Below are 21,272 nucleotides of genomic sequence, written 5' to 3'. Positions count from 1 at the left end.
TTAGGACCATTTTATTAATGATTTATCACCTTCAAGCACACATTGCATTGATTTGGAACTTTGCCTAATTTCTAAGATCAGTGCACTGGGGCAATTTGGTCCAAAAGGAACTTTGAGAAAATGTACAAAAAAATTGACAAAGTGCATTTTATGTCCAGTTGATGAATGGTGAAAATTATTTTTAAAATTCATTTTAGTTTGGGAGTAATTAAATAAAAATCAACACTTTCTTAAGTGTCTTAGTTTGTCCTAGTTTTTGGTTTGCCTTTGTGTGAAATTTTTATATAATTTTGTGTGCAGCCTAAACTTGGTTAATTTAATAAATTCTCCCTTCTAATTATGAATTTAATTCTGGACATGAATTAGATTTTATTATATCATATGCTATTTAATTGAATTATGTGATTTATGTGACATAGGTGGCATGTGACTTGTGCATCAATTGGGCAATTGAGGTCAACACTCCTTGAGGACAATGGCTGATGGTTTGCACGTGAATTATGATTATTTTGAGGGATTAGATCAGCTAAAATGATGTGGATGACACATGGGAATTAGGCACACATTGGAATCATCTACAAACCAATAGGAAGTTGCCACCTTGCAAGTGTGACAAGGCTCCCATTTACATTTTAATTTCTTTTTCCTTATTTTAATTAAGCTTCAGCTGATGGGAGACACCAAGGAGCACGCCATTTTAAGTCCCAAATGGGATCCAACACATATCTCATTCATCTTCCACATTCTCTCTCTCTTGTTCATAGTGTTCTTCATTTTCTCTCTTTTGTTCTTCATTTTCCAGCACCCTAACCTCCATTTTCAGCCACCAAACCTCCACAAACTCATACCATTCTTCTCCTCTCTTCATTTTCGTTCCATCCCTTCCATTTTCACAAGGATTGAAGCTCATTTCCATCATTCAAGAGCTATGGAGTTTGGCCTTCACAAGCAATCACTAGGGTTCTTGAAGATGAAGATTGGCTAAGTTTCTTTGTGGAATCCTAGAGAGATGAAGATGGAGGATGAGTCTTGAGCTTCAAATTGGCTAAGTTCTTTTGTTTCCTATCCTCTTCTCTTTTACTAGATGGTTAGATTCCTTAATCTAGGGTTTAATCATCTTAGCTTATAAATTCTAATTTGAATTTGATGTTGATGTAAAGAGAGAGATTGTTTCATTTAATTTCTTCCTTGGACAGCCATGACTGAATTTTGCCACTCTTTGTTTGGCACATAATCTTGTGTTTTTCAATTAGTGAATTTCTTGTGTTAATATTGCATAATCTTGTGGTGTTAATGCTTGTGTTGTTGAGTAGCTTGACATAATCTTGTGGTTGCTCAATTTATGTGTTTGACCATGGCTGTTGAGAGAGGATTTTGAGTGAATCACTTGGCTAATGTCTTCACCAATTGGTTAATTGAACTAGGGACTTTAATCTAAGACCTAGGGAGGTTAGCTAATTAGGTTAATTGGCTTAGGATAATTTTCTTAAGTCATGACAGCTTTAGTCAAGAGGAAAGGGAAGCTAAACTTAGCCTAATCATGAGAAGATAATGAGTCCAAAATCAACTAATCTCTAGGGTTCCATTATTGTAAAAAGGGAAGTTCATTTCACTCACTTTCACTAGCATTTTAATTACTTGCATATTAGGTAATTAGTTTAGATAATTAGCTAGATAACTAAATTCCTACAAACTTTGGTTGATTTATTTCACTAGATAACTTTCAATTAGACTTAAAACCATTCCTTGGGAGATGACCTAGGGTTGGCCCTATATTGCATTAGGGTTAGCTTTAGTGTAATTTTGAGGATAAGCGACTAATTTCCTATCAAAATTTTGGCGCCGTTGCCGGGGAATGGTTTAAGTTTAATTCTAAGGTTGTTTAGTACTTAATTACATTTTTAGTGTTCCTGAAAAATTTTTTGAAAAATTATAAAAATTTGTTTTTTGTGTTTTTTTAGTGTTTTTTGTGTGTTTTGAGTGTTTTTATTCTGTTTTGAAAAAAAAAAAAATTTAGTGCAATTTTCGTTGGTTTGGTGTAGAGCTGAAATACTCTGTTTCTAGTGTCTCTGTCTGAAATTGAAAAATTAACTGGGAATGAGTCTGAGGGAATTTGAACTTGAAATTTATTTCATTGAAAGCTCTATATCCTAGCTTCACTTTAAAATTGGTTTGGTCAATTTTGGACGTGGGAAGTGTCCTGTGGAAATTTTACAATCTAACAAGGTCCAGGGAGCCATTACAGAGGATTCCAAAACCCTGTTTCAACTTTGAGTTAGCATATCTTCCTCTTTGTGCGTTCAAATTGATTGATTCCAGTTTCATTTTTCTTATCACTGTCTTATCTTTTTTTCTTGTGTTTAGGATTTTCTTCAATTTTCCATTTTCCTATTTGAAAGTTTGTTAGAAGCTCTGAAGGTCTTCTGGACGAAATCCTGTTTCTCCAGACTGAGGACCAACTTGTGAAAAATTCTGGGAACGATTGGGAAGGATTTTTAATCTAAAAGTTTTATATAATTTTCCTGTATATCTCTTGTGTTTCTCATAAAAGTTTCAGGGGAATTTATCATGTGGATTTGCTGATAGAAAATTCACAAGTTCACTGTCTCCAGAGAGCCTACTGTGCGAATTCCAGAATTGCCAAAGCTTCTTGATTGAGCATTTCTAACTCTCTTTCTACTTGTTTGGTGTTATTTTTTTTTTCATTTTGTTGCTATTGAGTTTTAATAAAAAATAAAAAAAATTATTTCTCTTGCTTTTGTGTGTTTTGAATTGTTTCATGTTGATTTGCATTTTAGTTTAGCTTGTTCTTTGTTCTTAATTTTCTTGAGCTTGATTAGTGCATGACCCGAAGAAAACATACCTCTTTTGTTGAATTAGATCCAGAAATTGAAAGAACTATTTCTAGATTGAGAAGATCACAACCTATTCTTGATTCTCATTTGGTTTGTAATTCAACAATGGAAGGTATCTTAGGACATGAGCATGTGCATAATGAGGGCCATGGGAATGGGAATGAGAATTTGCATGATGATGGCCATGTTAATAATGAATTTGAAGGCTTGCATAACCCTAGAGAGGAGAGGAGCATTAGGCAATTAACTCAACCTAATTGGCATGATAATCCTTATGGCTTATATGTTCCTCCTACTAATGTTCAATTTGAAATTAAATCCTCCTTGATTAATGCATTGCCTAAATTTCATGGGTTACCAGGAGAGGATTGTCATAGGTTTTTGCATACTTTCCTATTGGTTTGTGATACTATGAAGCCTATGCATGTAAATGTTGATGATGTTCAAGCTAAGGCTTTTGTATTTTCTCTTGAAGGTTTAGCAAAGGAGTGGTATTTCAACTACCCTTCTTATGTGAAAGTGAGCACATGGGCCGAGCTAAGAAGACTCTTCTTAGATAAATTCTTTCCAAATTCCAAGGTCACCAATTTGAGAAAGCAAATCTATGGGGTCCAACAAGGAGAGGATGAGAGTCTCTATGAGTATTGGACTAGATTCCAAGGCCTTTTGGCTAAATGCCCACACCATCAAATTTCTAGTGAGAATTTAGTCCAATATTTCTATGAGGGCTTGATTCCAAGAGACAAAGTTAACATTGATGCCGCTAGTGGTGGATGCTTGATTGACCTCACTCTCACTTCTTAAAGGCTTGGGAACTAATTGACAAGATGGCTTCAAGTGGTGCTCAATACTCTACAAGGGAAAAGAGAAATGTGAATATGGTAGGTTCCTCAGTTCTTAATGATTCATATGTGGACTTGCTAGCTGCCAAGATTGGGAGAATGTTGGCTCCACAAATATCTCAAGTGAGCAATGTAAGTACTTCTCAAGCACTTGTCCCTTATTCTTGTACTTTTTGTGACTCACCTATGCATGTAGAAAGCAATTGTCCTATTAAGTTTGAACAAGTAAATGCTATCTACAATGGAAAACAATCCTATGGTGGGAGGCAAGGGCAAGGAGCTTATTCTAATACTTACAACCCTTCATGGAGAGACCATCCTAATTTCTCCTATTCAAATCCAAATGTGGCTTTACAAGACAATCAACAAAGAGGATCCTATCAAAACACCTTTGGCCGTGACCCTCCACCTCATTTGTCTCAAGGTAGCTCTTCTCAAAGCTACAATCCAAGTGGTAATTCTCTTACACCTTCTTCTAATTCTTATAGTGATAGGAGGCTTGTTCCAATTGAGAGTTCTTCTAATTCGAACTCTTCTAATGATGTGAATGTGTTACGTAAGCAGTTGATTGAAATGAACTCTTTGTATAAAAACATGTATGATGGCTTAGGGAACAAGGTAGAGAGTATGGGTAACAAGTGTGAGAACATGAACTCTAAAATTGATGCCCTTACTTCTCAAATGAATATGCTTGCTAACCAATTAAGTGCAGCCAATGCTCAAGCCTCTACATTACCATCCAACACCGTTGCTAATCCTAAAGCTAATCTTAATGCTATCACATTGAGGAGTGGCAAGGAGTTGGGAGAAAGAGTACAAGAAGACAAAAGACAAGGGAAGGCCGAGAAGCCCTCTTTAAATTCTTCAATTGATGTTAATGTTTCTAGTTCTTCTTTTGCTCCTAATGATGCATCTTTTTGTAGAGATGATGAGGATGAAAACATTGAGGAGATCATATGTGAGCAACCACCATCTAAGGTGGAAAAGGGGACTATGGCCGAGTTGTTTAGTAAGGAAAAAGAGGGAGAGGCCGAGCAAAGTGAAACAAGAAAGGAGAGTTCAAGGAAGGAAGAAGGAAAGCAAAGTCAAGAGATTATGAAGAAGCTTCCTTTTCCACAAGCACAAGTGGTCCCTAAGCAAGTAAAGGGACAATTTGATCAAGAGGTATATGATTTCTTCCACAAGATTCATGTTAATGTACCCTTGATGGATGTAGTTAAGAACTTTCCTAAGTATGCCAAATTTTTGAAAGATTGTTGTACAAATAAAAGAAAATTTAGGCCTAATGCAAGGGTACAATTACCCTCATCTGTGAGTGCTATCATGAAGCCTCAACTCCCTATAAAATGTGAGGACCCCGGTTCCTTCACAATTCCATGCAAGATTGGCAACACACATTTTTCTCATGCATTGATAGACTTAGGTGCAGCCATTAATGTTATGCCTCTTTCAATTTATCATGCCTTGAGTCTTGATTGCATGCATAAGACACCTATGATATGCCAATTAGCGGATAGAAGTGTTAGAAGACCACATGGAGTAGTAGAAGACTTGTTGGTTTGTGTTAAAGGTCTATTATTTCCTGTGGATTTCTATGTGCTTGATATGTCAAAAGAAGGGAGTGGGGATGATATTTTGATTTTAGGAAGGCCATTTATGAGGACTGCCCGTACATTGATTGACATGGAAAAAGGTAGTTTGATTTTGAAATGTGGAGAGGATCATGTTATTTTTAATATATATGAAGCAATGAAACATCCTTTTGAGGATTATTCTTTGTTAGGTGTAAGTTCCATTGAGTTATTGCTTCATGATGCTTGTGAGTCTCACATGCTTGATTCTTTCTCACATGTTGATGATGATTTGTCTCTTGTTACTACTACATGTATTGATGGATGTAGTTGTCCTATTTGTTTAGAGATTGATGCATGCTTGAATGATGCAACTACTTCTTCTCATGATTTGTTTAAAATATCTCCTATGCTTGATCTTGAAATGCTTGAGAAGGGTATATCTTCTTGTGTTGTAGGTACTAAAGCCATTAAGGCCGAATCTATGAGTTTTTCTCCACTCGAGCTTGATGTTCTTAGGATTCCCAAGCTATTGGAGGAAAATTCTACACTTTCACATGTCGAGGCCGTGGCTCAAGTCCAAGCACTTGAGGACAAGTTGCAAGAAAAGGGGGAGGCTGTAAAGAAAGAAGAGGAGAAATCAAAAACAAGTGAGAAGCCTAAAAGACAAGATAGTACCATGGAATATTCCACCAAATTAGACTTGAAGAAGCTCATTCCCTCTTGTGTAGAGCCACCTACCTTGGAGTTGAAGCCTTTACCATCCAATCTCAAGTATGCATATCTCATTGAGAATGAGAAGCTTCCGGTAATAATTTCTAACTCTTTATCTCTTGAGGAAGAAAATGCATTACTTGATGTGTTGAGAAAGAACATACATGCTATTGGTTGGACTTTGGCTGACATTCCTGGTATTGACCCTATTGTGTGCACACATAAAATTTTTCTTGAGGACAATGCTAAGCCCATTAGGCAACCACAAAGGAGACTTAACCCATTGATTTTAGATGTGGTAAAGAAAGAGGTTGTTAAGCTACTTAGTGCTGGGATCATCTATCCTATAGCTGACAGTGAGTGGGTGTCTCCAACCCAAGTTGTACCTAAGAAAGGGGGGATTACTGTGGTAAAAAATGAGAAAGGAGAGCTTGTTCCAACTAGAGTTCAAAATGCTTGGAGAGTGTGCATAGACTATAGGAAGCTCAATAATGTGACTAGGAAGGACCATTTTCCTTTGCCTTTTATTGATCAAATGCTTGAGAGATTGGCTTCCAAGTCCCATTATTGCTTCCTAGATGGGTTTAGTGGGTATTTTCAGATTCCTATAGCTCCTAGTGACCAAGATAAGACTACCTTTACATGCCCCTTTGGTACATTTGCCTATAGGAGGATGCCTTTTGGTCTTTGCAATGCACCTGGTACTTTTCAAAGATGCATGATGTCCATATTTTGTGATTTTATTGAACATTGCATGGAAGTCTTTATGGATGATTTTACTGTGTATGGTGAGTCCTTTGATTCATGCTTGCATTCTTTAGATAAAGTGCTTGGTAGGTGCATTGAAAAGAAGCTTGTGCTTAACTTTGAAAAATGCCATTTCATGGTAGATAAAGGAATTGTTTTAGGCCATTTGATTTCTTCCAATGGCATAGAGGTGGATAAGGCCAAAGTAGATGTGATTGCTTCTTTGCCATATCCTGTTTGTTTGAAAGATTTGAGATCATTTTTGGGACATGCAGGCTTTTATAGGAGATTTATAAAGGGGTTTAGTGAAATTGCTTTGCCTATGTCTAAACTCTTACAAAAAGATGTTGATTTTGTTTTTGATGATGCTTGCAAAAGGAGTTTTGACACTTTGAAAAGCATGCTCATTTCCCCTCCCATTCTTAAAGCCCCAAATTGGTCTTTACCTTTTGAGTTGTCATGTGATGCTTCTAATTTTGCTGTGGGAGCTATGCTTGGTCAAAGAGAGGGCAAGTTATCATATGTGATTGCTTATGCATCTAGGACCCTAGATTCAGCTCAGGTTAATTACACCACAACTGAGAAAGAGTTGTTTGCTATTGTTTTTGCACTTGATAAATTTAGATCATATCTTCTTAACTCTAAAGTTGTTGTGTACACTGACCATGCTGCTGTGAGGTACTTGTTTAAGAAGACAGATTCTAAGCCTCGCTTGATTCGATGGGTGATCTTAATGCAAGAATTTGATGTGGAGATAAGGGATAGGAGTGGTTCTACCAATCAAGTAGCGGATCATTTGTCTAGACTACCTCATTTAAAAGCTACTATGGTAAACTCTAACCCTACTATTCCTTGTGATTCATTTCCTGATGAGGCATTGTGTGCCATTTCATCTAAGCCTCCATGGTATGCCTCTTTTGCTAACTATATTGAGTGTAGAGTCTTGCCTCCTTGTGCTTCACGTTTTGCCATTGAAAAATTGAAAAGAGAGTCTAGATTTTACATTTGGGAACCACCTTTGATGTGGAAGATTTGTAGTGATAAAGTGATTAGGAGGTGTGTTGATGATGTTGATGTGCCTTCTGTTCTTGAATTTTGTCACTCTCATGCATGTGGTGGTCATTTTAGCTCAAATAAGACAGCTAGGAAGGTTTTAGATTGTGGATTGTATTGGCCTAGCTTGTTTAAAGACTCTTATGAATTTTGTAAAGCATGCTTGAAATGTCAAAAGGTTAGTAGTTGGGGTAAGAGACATGAAATGCCTCAACAACCCATTTTATTTTGTGAGATTTTTGATGTTTGGGGCATTGACTTCATGGGTCCCTTTCCACCATCCTTTAGTTTTGAGTACATATTACTTGGTGTTGATTATGTTTCAAAGTGGATTGAAGCCATTCCTACTAGAACTTGTGATGCTAAGATTGTTTTGAAGTTTCTCAAATCTAATATTTTTTGTAGGTATGGAGTTCCTAAGGCCTTGGTAAGTGACCAAGGATCCCACTTTTGCAATAAGATGATGAAGGCTCTCTTGGCTAAATATGGGGTGCATCACAAAATCTCTACACCATATCATCCCCAAACTAATGGCCAAGCCGAAGTATCAAATAGAGAAGTCAAGAAAATCCTAACCAAGGTGGTGAACACAAATAGGAAGGATTGGTCTTTACACTTAGAGGATGCTTTGTGGGCTTATCGGACCGCTTATAAGACTCCCATTGGCATGTCTCCTTTTCGATTGGTGTATGGAAAGGCTTGCCACCTCCCTGTGGAGATAGAGCATAGGGCCTATTGGGCCATCAAGAAACTAAACTTGGATTTCCATCTTTCGGCTAAGGAGAGATTTCTTCAAATGCAAGAACTTGAGGAGCTTAGGTTGGATGCCTATGAGTCTTCTAGAATCTATAAGGAGAAAACAAGGATCCTTCATGACAAGCTAATCTTGAGGAAAAAGTTCCAAGAAGGAGATCAAGTCCTCTTGTTCCAAACAAGGTTTATTCATAAGCATGCCAAGTTGAAGTCTAAGTGGGAGGGACCATATCTAGTGACCAAGGTGTTTCCCTATGGGGTTTTGCAACTCTTGAATAAAGCCACGGGTTCCACTATGCAAATCAATGGTCACCTATGCAAGCTCTACAAAGATGCCAAATCACTTCAAAAGGAGGAGGACTTCTCTCAACATGTTTTTGAACCACCATGATAAGGTTGTATCTCTCTAACCTTGAGCTTTTACCTTCCTTTAATTGATATATTTAATGATAGGTATAGTTCAAGTGTGGGGGAGATGAACCTAGTAGGAAAATTAGAGTTTATTTGCTTTATTTGACTTCTTTGTTTTGTGTTTTAGTTTGAAAAAAAAAATATCTGCACCACACTTTTGTTATGCATTCATTATTGATCTCACCTTATTTTATCACTAGTCTATACATACATTGAGGACAATGCATGATTTAAGTGTGGGGGAGAGAAATAAACATTTTGTTTTGTTTGTTTGGTTTTGCAAAAAAAAAATTCAAAAAAATTTTTTTTTCTTTGTTTTGTTTTGTTTGAGGTTACTTAATTACCTAGCTCTTGAATGGATATTTTGATTCTTGAGATGTGGTAATTTTTAGGATTGAATAGGTGTGAAGTGAACATTCTTTTACCTTGAATTAATGGATTAGAGTGGCATATTACCCATTCATGGAAGAGGCTAAACACTCATGTGTGATTAATTCCTTAGTGATGTTACCCTCTAGAATTTGTTTCACTTCTTAATTAAGACCATATATCTTGCACTTGTTTGATAGGAGATGAGAGATGGCATTCATAAAAAATAGCCAAGAGCCAAATAGCCAACCTATTATTATTTATTATCCTTTGTTAGCCACTTTGAGCCTTTGGTTTGATTCCTAAAAAAAAAATATTCACCCTATTTTTCCCCAAGGAATGCATGTTACACTTTTATATGTCTTTTTAATATTCATTGCATGTCCTAGATCAAATGAGTGGATGCCTATTATCATTTCTCTATCCATTACTTCTATTGTTTTCAAAGAGTTAGGGGCAACCAAAAAAAAAAACAACAAAGATAGATTTGAAAAAAAAAATATAGTCAAAAAGAAAAGAAATAAAGTTGCTAGAAAAAGAAAAAAAAAGAAGAAAAAAAAGAAAAGAAAGAAAAAAAATAAAAATAAAAATAAAAAGTTGCCTAGCTCATCCATTCCATTTGTTTTATTATTTCTTATCATTTCTTTCCATCCTCATTGTGTTAAGGTGTTCACTCAATTGAGTTAGGTTATGCTTTGCATATTAAGGGGATATATCTTGATTTAGCATTATTTTGATGCTAACCCTATTTTTTTTTTATCTACATGCATTTCTTAGACATCCTTTCATTACCTATATCACAACCTAATAAAGTCCATTTGATTCTTGATTGCAAGTGCTATTTAGTGATGGAGAAGTAGAAGGGTTACAAATTCATAGTAGGGTTTATCCTAAGAAATTTTGAGTGAAATTTAATACCTTATACACTTTGAGTGATGAGAGCAAACACTTAACCTAGAGAGGCTTACTCTTTGACATTGATTCTTGGTAAGGGTTTGTTTGTGATGTGCATAATTCTTTCGTAATTATTGCCACATTGATTGATAATTTGTAGAAGTTCATGAGCTAGTATTTTAGTGACTTGAAACAATGTTTTTCTCTTATTTCTTTGTCTTATAGTTTCTTTTGGGGCCTTTTTCACTTGATTTTGCCCGGAGTGCAAAAGCTAAGTGTGGGGGAATTGATAGAACACATTTGTTACCCACTTTTATTTGTCAATTAGGACCATTTTATTAATGATTTATCACCTTCAAGTGCACACATTGCATTAGATTTGGAACTTTGCCTAAGTTTCTAATATCAGTGCACTAGGGGCATTTTGGTCCAAAAAATGAACTTTTGAGAAAATGTACAAGAAAAATTGACAAAGTGCATTTTATGTCCAGTTGATGAATGGTGAAATTATATTTTTAAAATTCATTTTAGTTTGGGAGTAATTAAATAAAAAAGTCAACACTTTCTTAAGTGTCTTAGTTTGTCCTAGTTTTTGGTTTGCCTTTGTGTGAAAATTTTTATATAATTTTGTGCAGCCTAAAATTGGTTAATTTAATAAATTCTCCCTTCTAATTATGAATTTAATTCTGGACATGAATTAGATTTTATTATATCATATGCTATTTAATTGAATTATGTGATTTATGTGACATAGGTGGCATGTGACTTGTGCATCAATTGGGCAATTGAGGTCAACACTCCTTGAGGACAATGGCTGATGGTTTGCACGTGAATTATGATTATTTTGAGGGATTAGATCAGCTAAAATGATGTGGATGACACATGGGAAATTAGGCACACATTGGAATCATCTACAAACCAATAGGAAGTTGCCACCTTGCAAGTGTGACAAGGCTCCCATTTACATTTTAATTTCTTTTTCCTTATTTTAATTAAGCTTCAGCTGATGGGAGACACCAAGGAGCACGCCATTTTAAGTCTCAAATGGGATCCAACACATATCTCATTCATCTTCCACATTCTCTCTCTCTTGTTCATAGTGTTCTTCATTTTCTCTCTTTTGTTCTTCATTTTCCAGCACCCTAACCTCCATTTTCAGCCACCAAACCTCCACAAAACTCATACCATTCTTCTCCTCTCTTCATTTTCGTTCCATCCCTTCCATTTTCACAAGGATTGAAGCTCATTTCCATCATTCAAGAGCTATGGAGTTTGGCCTTCACAAGCAATCACTAGGGTTCTTGAAGATGAAGATTGGCTAAGTTTCTTTGTGGAATCCTAGAGAGATGAAGATGGAGGATGAGTCTTGAGCTTCAAATTGGCTAAGTTCTTTTGTTTCTATCCTCTTCTCTTTTTACTAGATGGTTAGATTCCTTAATCTAGGGTTTAATCATCTTGCTTATAAATTCTAATTTGAATTTGATGTTGATGTAAAGAGAGAGGATTGTTTCATTTAATTTCTTCCTTGGACAGCCATGACTGAATTTTGCCACTCTTTGTTTGGCACATAATCTTGTGTTTTTCAATTAGTGAATTTCTTGTGTTAATATTGCATAATCTTGTGGTGTTAATGCTTGTGTTGTTGAGTAGCTTGACATAATCTTGTGGTTGCTCAATTTATGTGTTTGACCATGGCTGTTGAGAGAGGATTTTGAATGAATCACTTGGCTAATGTCTTCACCAATTGGTTAATTGAACTAGGGACTTTAATCTAAGACCTAGGGAGGTTAGCTAATTAGGTTAATTGGCTTAGGATAATTTTCTTAAGTCATGACAGCTTTAGTCAAGAGGAAAGGGAAGCTAAACTTAGCCTAATCATGAGAAGATAATGAGTCCAAAATCAACTAATCTCTAGGGTTCCATTATTGTAAAAAGGGAAGTTCATTTCACTCACTTTCACTAGCATTTTAATTACTTGCATATTAAGTAATTAGTTTAGATAATTAGCTACAAACTTTGGTTGATTTATTTCACTAGATAACTTTCAATTAGACTTAAAACCATTCCTTGGGAGATGACCTAGGGTTGGCCCTATATTGCATTAGGGTTAGCTTTAGTGTAATTTTGAGGATAAGCGACTAATTTCCTATTAACTGTCCCATAGATTCTCGAGGGACTAAAACCGAGCTATCTCCACCAGTTCAATGAGGAGAATAGCTTAGGATATAAGACACCCCAGAGATTTAGGAATTGGGGAAGCTGTGGTCCGAGAGTGAGTCATGTGATCTTTGGCTGAGTCACACGAACGGAGCCCTAATCAGTGTTATAGCCTACAGTTTCGGTCTGAGGAAATAAGGGGGGTATAAGGTGGTTAATCATTGCCTAAGTAAATATATGACATGTCACACGTGTTGAGTTGTGGCAAGTCATGTAAATGAGGGGACATGTCACATATATGAGAATATGGTGACAATGTACCTAGTATATGTGAGACAAAATGTTATTAAATGATAAATGACAAATTATGATATGTGTGAGTATGTTTTACTTACTCGGTTTTTTATGCATGTGCTTGTCTTATAATTGATATATAACTGCATAGGGTAGGTTTTACCTTAGTTACTGAGTGGCTAGACTCAACCCTTTCATTTAACACTTTTTAGGCTTCTAGCTTTGGTGTAGAGAGAGATAAGGCTCAAGAGGCTTGGAATTATCATATTCCTTTTTGTATGTCTCTACCTTAGTTTATTTTGTGTAATAGTATATGTTTGCTAATTCTAGATTGCATGTCATCTCACCTACACTATTTTCTTGTTGCAAATGTTTGATTTGTATTTTGGGCCTTGAGTATTTGTGTATATTGAGATATATATGTTTATAGGGCCAAAATACTAGTGCAAGTGTAGAAATAAATATTTGAACATGTTTTGAATGATTTAAGTGAAATGCAATGACAATTTACCTCTCCCTCTATTTTTGGTAAAATGAGGTTGAGGAGTGAATTTTTATTATACTGTTATTTTAGTGCTTGTGACATATTGTACTAGTAGTCCTAGATCTAATGGACATGGTCCAGGTGTTAAGAAAAGCTTTTGGCAATTGTTGAGGGTTTTGGACACCCATTTTGTGTGAAAGTTATGAAAAGTGATTAAAATATATTTGGATGTCCAACTTCCCAGTGTGACTTGTTTTGAAAGTAAAATCCATGCCATTAGCTAGTTCATGTAAAGAGATTTTCATAGACACCTAAATTACATCATTTAGACATCGGAGGGAGAATCAGGGCGCGTTAGAAGTTCCCTAATTCTGCTATCAAATGATAGCAAAACTAGTTGAATTTTCATGCAATACACTACAGCACATGGCACTTGAGCCACGGTGCATGGCACAGAGAGTAACATGTTGCGATGCAGCGTGCACAAGCCACGGCGTACTGCTCTGTCACACATTATAAGAGTCATTTTTCACTTGTTTTTGATTTCTTTCACTCCTTCAAGGTATCCCATGCTTCTAAAACTTACTTTACTTTGATATAAAAGATTTTGATTAATTTAAACTCATTGTTATTTAGAAAACTTGAGATATCTTGCTTTTGTATGAAACCTTAGTAATCACTTTTTAGTGAATCTTTTGATTATGAGTTTTATTGGTTAATAGGGTTTAGTGGAGTGAGAATATTACACATAACATAGATAAAAATAAGGCAGGCTGCTCTGTACCACATGTCGCGGCATATGTGGTATACACCACGGTGCATTGCCCATTTCTAGAATTAGTTGTCATGCTGTTGATTCATTTTAGCTATGTTTATGCTTCCGCTAGCCCTCTTATTTCAATATATGTTATAAGAAGTTGAGATTCCATGATTTGAAAACAAATAAAGGGCTATTATTTTGATATTATTGTGATTTTGATTTGTGATGGTGTGGTGTGGAATGGTAAAGCTGATTGTGAGATTCAGGCTTTACACATCCAGAGCGGGAAGTTAAATTTTCTATAAATTTGGTACTAGGAATAGAACCTATTTTGAAGGCTCCTTACTAAATGTCACCTCCAAGTTGGTAAAATTGAATGAGCAAATTGAGAAATTTCTAGAGAAGGGTTTTATTAGACTGAGTGTATTACCTTGAGGATTGTCAACATTATTTGTAAAGAATAAGGATGGCAGCTTGTGACTCTACATTGATTACAAGAAATTGAATAAGGTCACTATAAAGAACAAGTATTTGTTATCTAAGATTGATGATTTGATGGATCAATTAACTAATACCTCTAGCTTTTCCAAGATAGATTTAAGGTTAGGTTATCATTTGTTAAGAGTTTATGTAGATGATGTACCCATGACAGCTTTTAGGATCTAATATAACTATTACAAGTTTTAGTTACGCCATTCTATTAGACAAATGTGCCTATGGTATTCGTGGATTACATGAACTGTATCTTCTATAATGCCCTAATTGACATTACCATGTGCTCCATTACAATCAAACCTAATCAATTCAAAATCATTTAATTTGAAAACTTTAAAAATCTTAGGATCCTAAAATAAAATATTTCTAAAATCATATAGTGATATATTCGAGTTGTAAATTATTGCATGGTAGAAGCATCTATAAACTCATAGGAGAAACATGTGCATTTTAGCAAAATTTAGTCATATTTGGCACCGTGTGTTGTGGCTTGTGCCACAAACACTATGGCATGTGGCTCATGCTACAAGCAATGTGGCATGTGGCATAGAGGCCACAGTTTTTTGCTTTATGCCGTGCATTGCGGCATGTGGGTACATGCGTCGCGGCGCACACACCTGAAATTATTGTCAAATTATAGATTTCTAGTGTGAAATCCAGACATGTGCCACTTTTACATCTGAGGTCCGATTAAGATGGTATAAGGGCCCGCATGAAGATTATTTCAAAATCTAACTAATGACATTGGTTTCATTTCAATCCGATATTTCTATCAAAAATTGGACACTCGAGTGTATTTTGACCGTTTTAAGCCAAAATTTATCACTTGAACGTCTCAATTTGAAACCAAACATCATTAGCCACATATACATTCCTCTACTAGCCCATCCAATTATTTCACCATTCCCACATATAGCAAGGGCTAGGGAGCTCAAAATCATCAAACCTACCACAAATACAACTTTATGAACATATACTGAATCCTATAGCAACTTGTACACATTTTCATCTAGCAAATTACAAGATCATTACATGATTTCTTACAAAGGCTTAGGCAAGAGAAGTCAACTCAGTTTAGGTCCTTTCCCTTTGACCTAATAGTACCGAAGCCTGAAAAATGTGAATAACCATGTGGAGATAAAAATCTCAATAACTAATATAGTTCATTTAATGCTTATTACCACAAATAACCATGCCAAAGTAATGAAAATCATACTATATCATATATACGTGGTATCTTATAGCTAAATCAACACTTTCACATATAAATCATTTTTCAAATACTTTTACACCTTAGCATGATCATCTATCCACCAACCCTCCAAAGCTCCCTTATACAAAACCATAGGCTATCATGGATTAACCACTTGTTATCCCAAGTACATTTTCGGTGGTAGAAATACCCAGCCAAAGGTAATCTAACCCACCTATAAACTATAGTTTCCCTTTTCACACACTTGTGATAGAGGCATCGTTGACTCTTAACCACACCCTAACGGGTACTAGAGAGTTGTCAGACTGCTCGAATGTTCTATAGTAATAGTTCTATAGTATGTTGTACTAGATTGCTTATCATACCAGCCCATATAATGCTGCACTAGGTGTTCTATAGTACTAGCTTGACATATGAATTTTTCATTCACTTCGCTACACACACACATCCGCATATATACTGGGTGAACTCCTACCCTCTATGATCATGCTCTTTTCACAATTTATACTACTCATCCACATTTTCATAGCAAATAACAACATATCATATATGTATAGATATATCAATTAAAATCAATAATCTTTTAGATTTCATTTCACAAATCAATGTTCATGCTAAAATCATTTTGAATAACAAATCATGCATAAAACTTATAAAACAACAATTTTTCCTTTTGGCTTTACTTCTACACAGTTATAATAGTTAATAAAAATAATAAACTATATAGTTATCTTAACCCTTCTGTCTGATAAAAAGGTTTACCCATGTAACTTCCTTACCTAAATTTCTCTCTGCTTATTTACTCATCACACACTAGAATCTACACAAAATTGCTATTCAAAGTCAATTCCACTATTGACAAAAAGTTTCAATTATCACAATCACTATCATTTCCATAATTCACACTCGATTACGCACATTACCACTAATTACCCCTTATTACCAACTTTAACCTTTCTCGCCAAATTTTCTCTTACTAATCTCTCTTTAGATTGGGGCAAATCTTGCCTATAGCTTTAATACTTTATCGTTATAACTTAAACCAGTCACAAAGTAGTAGTTTAGTTCTAAAGAACCTTTCTATTACCATAAGGTAAGAAATCTATTCCTTAAAACTCCTAAATTTAATTTCTCTCTAGTTAAAACTAAGAGAAAATAGGGTAGAATAGGAGGTTAAGAAAATACGAGACTTACTCGATAAGTAACAGGTCAGAAAATATTGTCCTTGCTCCCAAAATCACTTACCTTAGCATAGCCTCTTCTCTTCTCCATGCCAGAATCACTTCTTCATGTTCTCCCTTTCTATTTCACAAGTTGGACATGTCCCTATTAATTAAAGTTCTGCATCATGCACTGTAATGCATCTATTCCCCGCCATGGCAGGTAGCACAGTAAGAGAAATCCTCATTATGCTCACATGCTTTACTTCAGGACTCCACTTTTCCCCTCGTATATGTTCATATAACATCTTAATGAGTCAAAATAACACTTCACTACTTAAAACTCTAATCACACATTAAATCACTAACTTAACCATTAATCAGTCATTAAAGTAGGATTAGAAATTTAGGATGTTACATCTTCATACCTTATCTAGATCAGTTTGTTATAGTCTTTATTGATGACATTCTAATAATTTATTTTCAAGATGAGGAGCAGCATACCAAACATCGCATGATAGTACTTTAGATTCTGAAAGATAATTAGTTATATGCTAAGCTTAGCAAGTGTGAATTTTAGGTTATAGAAGTTAAGCTTTTGGGACATGTGGTTTTTATAGATAGGATTTCGATTGATTTGGACAAAGTGATGTTGTGTTGAAGTGGGAATGCCCTAGTTCAATCATGGAGATACATAGTTTTCTAGGACTAGCTAGGTATTATTGATGATTTATTGAGGGGTTTTCTCATATTGCTTTTCCTTTGACCAAGTTGACACAAAAAGATTAACATTTTATATTGAATGACGAGTATAAAGCTGTATTTTAGGAGTTGAAAGAGAAACTAACTACAGCACTTGTATTGATTATCCTTAATCCATGGTTACCTTAGGAGGTTTATATGGATGCATCATCAAAAGGTCTGGAATATGTATCAAGGTAGGATGAAAGATTTATAGCATATATGTCTCAGCAGTTGAGACCACATAAGGAAAAGTATCCAGCCTATGATTTGGAACTTGCAGTTGTGGTTTTTGGCTCTTAAGATTTGGCATCATTTTCTGTATAGTGCAATGTTTAGTATGTGGGATATTGGATAGGTCGAAAGGAGCTAAATATCAAAGCAATAAAGGTGGATAGAACTTCTTAAAAATTACAACTTTAAGTTGAAATACCATTTAAGAGAGGCTAATGTAGTTGCTAATGCATTGAGCCAAAAGAGGCTGCATGTGGCTTATTTGATGGTACAAGAGTATAGTTTGATGGAGTCATTCCAAGATTCATAACAAGATGCATAATTGAAACTGTTGGTCAATGCCTATTCTATAATAACAAGTAATAACTTTTGGAAGGAATTAAGGATAGCACAATTAGAAGATGAATATCTTCTAGGTTCGAGAGGAGATAGGGACAAATCAAACTATATATTTTCATTTCAATAATGATGGACTCATAGCATATCAGGATAGGATAAGTGTTCCTAGCAATGATGAGATGAGGAAGGTGATCTTGAGTGAGGCTTATTGCAAAAAGTATACAATCCATCCTAGTGCTACGATGATATATCATGATATAAATCACTATTAGTGTTTGCCAGGCATGAAAACATATGTGATAGAATTTGTGTCTTGATATGTGACTTGTCAAAAAGTCAAAATCAAGCACCAGACACTAGTTAGGACTTTACATTCCTTAGAGATTGTGAATTGGAAGTAGGATAGCATTTCAATGGATTTCATAACTTGGTTTCCAGGAACTCAGTCAGGGCATGATTCTATATAGGTAATTGTTGATCGAGTAATGAAATCAACCTATTTCTAGCTATTTAAATTAGTAATTCCTTGGAAAAGTTAGCAAAAATTTATATTAGAGAGGTTGTAAGACTTCATGGGGTGTTAAGGCATATAATCTCTTATCATGATCTAAGGTTTATGTCTAAGTTCAAAGGAGAATTGAAAAGAGTAATGGGTACTAATTTAAATTTTAGTATAGCATATTATCCTCATACTGATGGTCAAATTGAAAAAAACTATATAGACTCTAGAGGATACACTGAGAGCCTATGAACTAAAGTTAAGGGGAAATTAGGACAACTATTTATCATTAGCTGAGTTTGCCTATAATAATAGTTATCACTCAAGTATTCAAATGGCACCATATGAGGCCCTATTAAAAGAAAATGTCAATTGCCTTTGTGTTGGGTCAAGTTAAGTGAGTTGAGTATTTTAGGACAAGACATCGTGGATCAAACTACACAAAAGATATAAAATGATGATGTAGAAATTGTTAATGACATAAACTAAATAAAATAGCTATGTGAATAGCAAAAAAGGTCATTAAAATTTTTGGGAAGTGATCATGTGTTCCTAAAGGTTACATCTATAATTGGAATTAGGAGGTTAATTAGAGAAAAGTAATTAACTTCTAAATTCATTGGTCTATTTGATATTCTAGAGAAGATCAAGCAAATCACCTATTAGATTGCCTTACCATTATAGATGTCAAGAATTCATGATATGTTTCACATGTCTCAACTCAAGAAGTACCAACCAAATCTATCCCATGTTATTGAGCCAAAGGAGGTAGAACTATAGGAGAACAAGACTAATTAGGTTGAACCAGAATGAATAGTTGATGTAAAAGACAAGCAACTTCACAACAAGACTATTCGACTGATAAAGGTGTTATAGAGAGGCATAGCTCCTGGCAATGCTACTTAGGAGACAAGGACAATATAAGGCAATAGTATTCACATTTGTTTCCTAAGGCATGTGTTTAGATGCCTTTTTTGAATTTTAGGGGCAAAACTCTTAAAAGGATGGAAGAATTATAGCATCTTAAAGTCTTTGTTCTAGAAACCAATTACTAATTAAGGGTAAATTAGTAAATTAGTAGATTAATTATATTAATTATGATTTTGGATGGTAAACTGACATTTTAGGTTGTTGGACAACTGGACGATTAGGATCGAGCAAAAAATAGCATGAAATTCCTCTTCTTTCTCAGTTTTGAACAAGACTAGGAAATGTTAATTAAAGAATACTTTCTTGAACTCATCCCAACTCAACCGAATACCACCAATTGGCCTCACTGATTCCCACCACCTCTTAACAGCACTCATTAGCTACACTATAGCTAGGATAGCCTTCTGCTCTGGGGTACAGATTACCTCCTCAAAGATGGTTTCCATTTGCTCAATCAACAATTTTGCTTTACCCTCTCTCATGCTTCCATTAAATGTCAGCAGGTTGAACTAAACAAACATCTTCCAAGCATGATCAATAGACATATTAGTGCTAGGAATCTTTGGTCTGCTACCCGAACCTTAAGACGGTCCAAGTCTACTATGTGCTTCCTCACACACCGAGATATTCCGAGCTTCAACTCTTTCTTCTTGCTCTATACCTCTTAGGATCGTGTCATGATCCCTTACAGTCTGTCTTATATCAAACACCATATCCTTAAGCTCTTATAGTAGCTCATCGTGTCTATCTCTTTGTGGCCAAACCAATTGAACTTTTGACACCCGTTCCTCCTCAATAATTTATGTAGACACCACAATTTTAGCATAAGTACCTCTTATACTGCACTATTTTCTCCCCTCCTAAGGATGAAAACATGAAACACAAAGAAGATCAAGAAAAAATTTATGTAAGGAACAAATATAATTACCATATCTCTAAATAAATGCATCAATCATAATTAGGTCTTGAAACTCGAGAAAATAATACCAAAATGTAACCTTTTTTTATATCCAATCAATATAGGAGAAGATTATGGTGTTATCATATCACTCACAACAATCAGTAAATAAAAGATTTATTTAGAAAGCTTGGGCCTAAGACTTGTTTCATAAAAATCATAATTCATAAAAAAAACACAGTGGAAGCAAATCATACATTTCTCTAATACATAGTGGACAAACCCATCAGCATTCCTATCTTAATTACATATATTTTCATTGCAAAATAAAGTTGAGATTTGGTTTGTGTGCTGCGACATGCAATACATACATATCAGCATGTGGCACAGAGCCACACGCTCAGGTTTTTTGTGTCATGTGCTGTGACATGTGACACCATGCATCACGGCGTACCTATATGAATTTCTGCTATCATTTTGACGTCAAAAATGATGAAATTCTAGTGTGTTCTGTTTTCACATACGATATTCAATCAGAATGATTCAAGTACTCACACAAAGATTAGCTCATAATCTAACTAATGAGATAGGTTTATACATGATCTAATAGTCCGATTAAAATTTAAACACTTGAGTGTAAAAAGTCAATTTTTCTGAAAAAGTTGCATACCCAAGCGCTCAAATCCATCCTTTTCTTTCATTAGACCATACTAGGCCTTGAATCAAGTCCAAAAGGACCTAATATACCTGATTGACCACAATTTATCAAAATCACACACATATATCAAAATTTAACCCTTCTCCAGAAAATTTTCACATTTCACAATTTTCCAGAAAATGCCATTTCTTAGTATAACTT

General features: G+C 35.1%; 1 non-coding gene across 1 annotated transcript; it reads right to left on the bottom strand.

The window, feature by feature from the left end:
- Window positions 1-3,440: 3,440 nt before the first annotated feature.
- LOC129310214 (small nucleolar RNA R71) lies at window positions 3,441-3,547 on the bottom strand. The gene has a single exon (XR_008593052.1). It is a non-coding gene; the product is annotated as a small nucleolar RNA R71 (small nucleolar RNA).
- Window positions 3,548-21,272: the final 17,725 nt, after the last annotated feature.

The sequence above is a fragment of the Prosopis cineraria genome, unplaced genomic scaffold (assembly GCF_029017545.1).
Source record: "Prosopis cineraria cultivar Desert tree isolate PC_DT_omini unplaced genomic scaffold, ASM2901754v1 PC4, whole genome shotgun sequence".
Lineage (NCBI taxonomy): Eukaryota > Viridiplantae > Streptophyta > Magnoliopsida > Fabales > Fabaceae > Prosopis > Prosopis cineraria.
The sequence above is the reverse complement of the archived record's forward strand: the minus strand, read 5'-3'. Positions and strand labels throughout refer to the sequence as shown.